Here is a 6,010-nt window from a genome sequence, read left to right as displayed (position 1 = left end):
AGATCGCCGATGTTGGATGTATTGACTGGTGACATGGTGCGGCTTGGAAGCAGCATTTTGTTCTGTAGATTGATACCACAAAAATTAAATTCTCTATCAGTCCTCTTTCAAATCCTTCCTTCCTATAACTGTCTTTCTCTGAAATAGTTTTCTGCTTCTCAGGCACACATAACAGAAAATTATTCTGCATCTCTTCCAAGCTTTTTTTTTTTAAAAAAAAATCCCAGTTTTAATGCATGCTAAGATAGTGCCAAGGAACTCAAAATAGATGCCTCGGGACAAAGAGAGAGCATTTTGTACAGTAAATTTACGTGTAGCAACAGAGGTCATTACAAACCAAATTACCCAGTGAGGTTAGTTTTCAAACTTCTTGCTTGAAACTTTTGAGGCATGAGTTAAAATAAAAAATAAAATAAAACAAAATAGAAAATACCTATTCTTCTAGAATCCATGTCTTCTGGGGACTTCCACACATGCATTCCAATTACGTGGGCTGACAGTGTTGCTAGGTATTGTTGGCTCAAACTCATTTATTTTTATATATTTGGGGCTGCACTTATTAAACAAAATAGAGTTGAGCTGCTACTATCTGCATCATATCATGTTTAATGGTAGTTGGAGGCTAAGAAGATGAGGTCCAAGTTTATGCACTAGGCGTGGGTGTTGTTGGGAACGTGGAGCTGATGGGCTTAGAGAAGAGATCTTGCCAAGAACTGCCCCGTGCTGATGCAGCCTGCCATAAAGTAAGTAGCTACTTTCACTGTAGAATGGCCTAGACCCCAAACAAAGCTTTCTGCCTATGCTAACGTAGAAAGAATGGGCAAGTACTTATCAAGTGCTACAGACTTATTCCCTGCACACGCTCTCTCAAGAAAGGTCACAATATTCTGCTTCAATAGTGTTTGTCCTTAGTATTCATAAACCAAGGGAAATATTCTTTTTATATTGGTAAACTTTTGGCTGTTGGCTAATCACACATGTCTGTGAGTCACAAAAAGCAATTATGGTATTGAATTATGTCACTTTTTTTTGAAATGTGTAGCCTAGCCTGGCCTCAAACTTGTGATTCTCCTGCCTCTGCCTCCTTCAGCCAATCCTACCAGCATGTGCCACCACAGCCCGGCAAATTATGTCATTCTCACAGTGTTAAAGCTCATGGCTTCAGAGTATCTTCTTGTTTTATCTCTTAGGTCATCATTATTGCCAATGGAAATTAAGTTCTCCATCAGGATTCAAAAAGTGCAAGGTCTCTCAGACCAGAGTTCAAAGTAAACCCATTTTGAACTTACAAAAACATATACACACACCACACATAAACACACACACACACACAAATATATATATAATACAAAAAGACGTATGTTATTTTTAATTAGTTATACTTGTGTGTGTCTGTGTGTAGGTATATACACATGTGGGCAGGTGCCCTTGGAGGGTAGAAGAAGGCCTCAGATCTCCTGGAGCTGGAATTACACACTGTTCTGGGCAAGTGAACACAGGTGCTGGGGACAAGACTCCGGTCCTCTGCAGGAGCAGGAGGTGCACTTACCTACTAAGTCTCCAGATGACATATTGAATTTTTATGCAAAGAATTTTATAACGTGTTGAAGAGTGAACACGTTTTTTTCCAGCTCCACTCTCTGTGATGATGGACTCTGTAAGCCTGCTTTTGTTAGTTTGCTCTTGTGTGTGTGTGTTTTAAATCATATTTTGTGTGGTAGATCTGCTTTTGAGTTGTCTTCTCCGAGTAGCTAAAACTTTCCTGAAGTTCAGTGCTTTGGAGTTGAGGTCATTAGGTTTTTTCTACAAACATTGTTTTCTTAACAGCCTACAAATGTCTTAGGTGATGATTAACTCCCCCTGGGGCAAGTTCTGCTTATTCTTCCTCTCCCAGGTTAAGTATTCCTCCTTGCTCATGCGTTTCTAGTTTCTTCAAGGAAATGTGGTTGTTTCTGTAGTTCTGAGTGACTTTTTTTTTATTCCTGCCATTTTACTTTTACACTGTTTCATGATTCTGTGTTCTTCGGAGCAGGGAAGAACTCTTTTTATTTTTGGTCTTTGCAGCAATAGAATGTGTGACATAATTTGGACACTGAAAATGTTTATGGGGTCCATTTTTAGATCTGTCTCAATCTTCTTTCTGTCCATTTTCTTATGTATAATTCTTAAGAGCAAGATATTTTAATTTGTTGAGTATTGGATGTCATTAACAAACTGTTTGATCTTAACTAAACCTTTGACTACCCAGTCTAATTCATTTACAAAACCTAAAGGGAATTTCATTTTTTTTCCTTAAATAATACCAGTTTGTTATATATGTGATTTTCTTCCAAGTCATTTTTTCTCCTCCTCCAAGACTAAATTTTCCTCTTCCCTAGGCTCTATTTTTGGGTTTGGCTCAAAGGGACAGTTGAAGACAATAAAAAGATTTCTGACGCTGAAGAGAAAATATCTTAGAGGGGATAAATGCACTGTCTCTAGAAAAGACTTCAGTGTGGAAAATGTGAGTCCATGTGAGAAGAGGAGGTAGAACAGCATCTATGGAGAATTCGTATAAACTATTGACATCAGCTCAGAACATATATAAGATTGTATACCTCTAAAGTATGAATTTTAAGGTTGAATAAAATATCCACATCACTTGCTAATTTGGAAATGCATCAGGATTTCAACATTTTGTTTTACAAAATAAAAAGCAATCCACTTCAGACACAATGACACATATCTGTCACCATAGCTATTTACAATACGGAAGCAGGAAGAAGGAAAGCTTGGAGTCAGCCTGAAATACGTAACAGGGTCTTTTCCAAAAACGAAGAAGCAAGAGAACAATGAAAACCAAAACTGCTTTCTACTCTATCATTTCATAAGAGGAAAGATCCCTTTAAAAAACAGTAAGAGGAAGACAAAGATCTTTGAGAGAAAGACTACGACGGCTTCACAATAGCATGCATACTCTCTTCTCCACCCCTTTCTCTACATTTTCTTCCCTTGATTCTTAGATCTGATAAACACTAAAAATTCTTTGAGAACTGGCAGATCAGCATTTGGTCATTAGTGCTCAAGGCCTTAGCAAACCTGATACGCAATAATGACAATTCAATATAATGTATGCACTTATATTTATTGGCATGTGCATACTCAACTGAAGGCTTGTATGTGTCTGTGATGGCATTTTCCCACCACAAATAACCGAGATCTAATATATAGTCATAGTGCTTCGACATTTTTTTCACAGCAAGTACAACTTTAACATTTCATTGAATTTTTCTGCGCCATAATTCTGCTTCTAAAACAAATTTTTGCTTTTTTTTGTTGTTGTTCGTTTGTTTGTTTTGAAACAGGGTTTCTATGCGTAACAGCTCTGACTGTCCTGGAACTTGTTCTGTAGACCAGGGTGGCCTCAAACTCAAAGAGCTCTGCCTGCCTCTGCCTCCCGAGTGCTGGGATTAAAAGCATGAGTCACAACCACCCGGCCCCCAAATTATTGTTCTAAATAATTATAGTTATTACAGTATTAATTATTTAAAAATTATGTTTAAAATAGTTCTTTAAATAACAATTATTATTCCTATTCTGGAATTATGAACATAAATATAATATTGGGTTCTTGGTGTAACTAAATTATATATTTTATATTTTACAAAAGTGCTACGAAAGAGAAGTAGGTCCTGTATGGCAAGAGGCTAATGTGTTCTCTTACATGTTGGTTTCTTAAGTAACATAGGTTTTTGGTTATGTTTTCTTTGTTTTCCTGCTCAAATTCAAAGGTTAGCATGAACCTAAGAGGAGACTGATCCTTCTAGAGTGATGGATACAGAATTGATGGCTGGCATCTGAGATGAGCAGCTAAAAGGGTAGGTAAATTTAGCCTTAGGTGAATTGGCCTAGAAAAAGTCTTTTTAAACTCACAAGGGGAGACTGTGACTATTGGAAAAGTTTATGCTAAGTCTTAGGCTGTAAATTATAAGACATTTGAATTCTAAAATTTATGGGACTTAATGTTGAATCTGACAGCTTCCTGAGAAGAAGTAGGCAGAGGTTTCTGCTGTCACATCTGTTCAATGTCTTCTGAACATAAGATACTTCAATAGAAGGCGCTTCTAGAACCCACACCTTTTCTAGGCAATTAGGTTATACTTGGGAGTCCTATATGTTGTCATATAGTCATGAATTAGAGCTCTGTCGTCCACTAGGGCAACTTCAGAAGTATAAGATAAATAACGAATTTCAAATTAAAATCCCCAGTAACTATTAAACATTAAAATGACCTATGCTCTGAATATAAGGGAGTCGTTATGCTAAATGACATACCTGAGTTGTAAAAATAGTTAAGGCTAAATCCGTTTTTCGAGACAGATGCATCAAAGGTCTGAAAATTTACAGAGATAAGATCATTTCAAAGAGAAGATGCAGCAAATCTGTAACTTTTATTTCCCCCTCTAAATAGTGTTTAAACTACATGTGCAAAGCTAGGTTGCCATCCCCTTGTCCTTTTGACTGGGTTGAGAAGTTTCCCAATCCCTTGGCAGAGATTAGAATGACAATGAAGTTCCTCAAAGCCTCTCTAAGCCTGAGATGTTGTAAATCATGGAGACCCTGTTGTGTGTGCTTGGGCAACACAGCCCCAGGACTACGCTGCTGCACTCCACAGGTGTCCTGTGGCAATCCCAAGACTGTCTGGCACCGAAGAGACACTGGACACACACAGAGACACCCTCTGCAAGACTCTGACTCTTAACCCCTTAGCTAGAGCCCAGAAAGGCCTTATGACCTTCTAAGGTTCCATTGGGTTAACACAGCATAGTAATTTGTCTGACTTAGAAATTAATGCCAAGGGAAAGTTGTGATGTTATACAAACTGTCTCATTTCTTAGTGCTGAGCCATGTCTTTACTGAGGTTAAGTGAAATGGAGATTGTTAAGAGAAATACTGTATAATTCAGGCAGTCATAGTTTTCCTTTAGTGTGGGACACTCAGATGGGGAAAACAAACGCTGGAAGTTATGAGCCATGGCTGCAGCAGGAGTGGCTGCTGCAGCAATTGTTGCACCAATTGCTGTAGTAATAGGAGCAGCGGGGCTGCGTTCCCAGCACCCCGGCTGCCTGGCTAGTTTATGCCCCGAAATAATTACACGGACACTGTATTCTTTTAATCACTGCTTGGCCCATTTCTATCTAGCCTCTTCTAGGCTAACTCTCACACCTGGACTAGCCCATTTCTAATATTCTATGTAGCACAGCTAGGTGCGCTTACCGGGAAGATTCTAGCCTACGTCCATCCTGGGTCGGAGCTTCATCGCGTGTGTCTGCCCAGGAGCTGGGAGCATGGCGTCTCTGCTCCAGAGAGCAGAGCTGTCCGTCTCTGTCTGAGACGTCTTACCTCACTTCCTCTTCCTCCCAGCATTCTGTTCTGTTTACTCCACCCACCTATGTTCTAAGCTATGAGCCCAAGCAATTTGTTTATTACTTAACCAATGAAATCAACAGATGGATATATGACACTCCCACATCAAATTGCCTCCTTTGCCTCTGTGTGCAAACAGTCTGTGTGCTCTGGCTGATTTATACGTGTGTGTTTGCTTCTCATCTAAAGGAGCGCAAATTGTTTGAAGTATCTTACAATATCTGCCCTCTACTACTGTTGCACATCGTGAGGTCAGCGTAGAAAGCTTGTTCTGCAAATGGAGCAATGAATGGGTCTGGTTGCTGACTAGTGATTACCAGGGAAGGAGGGGGACCAGATCCAGCTCTGTCAATCACAGTCAAGAACTTTTCCTCCTATGTTGTGGAATGCATTTCTTCTTGCCTACAAGTAAGGCTTAAACCACCAGAAGTCAATAGGACCCGTTTCTGGGTTGGGGTTGGGGTGGGAAGTCCAGTCCTATTGATGAAAGAAGATAAAAAAAACATGCCAGTATCAAAACCAGCAATTGACGGGTCTCAAGGGCACATGTGGGGATGTCTGTTCATTGTACTAGGGACATGTAGCAACATCTGCCTATATTGGC

This window comes from Microtus pennsylvanicus, chromosome 14 (genome assembly GCF_037038515.1).
Source record: "Microtus pennsylvanicus isolate mMicPen1 chromosome 14, mMicPen1.hap1, whole genome shotgun sequence".
Classification (NCBI taxonomy): Eukaryota; Metazoa; Chordata; class Mammalia; order Rodentia; family Cricetidae; genus Microtus; species Microtus pennsylvanicus.
The sequence above is the reverse complement of the archived record's forward strand: the minus strand, read 5'-3'. Positions refer to the sequence as shown.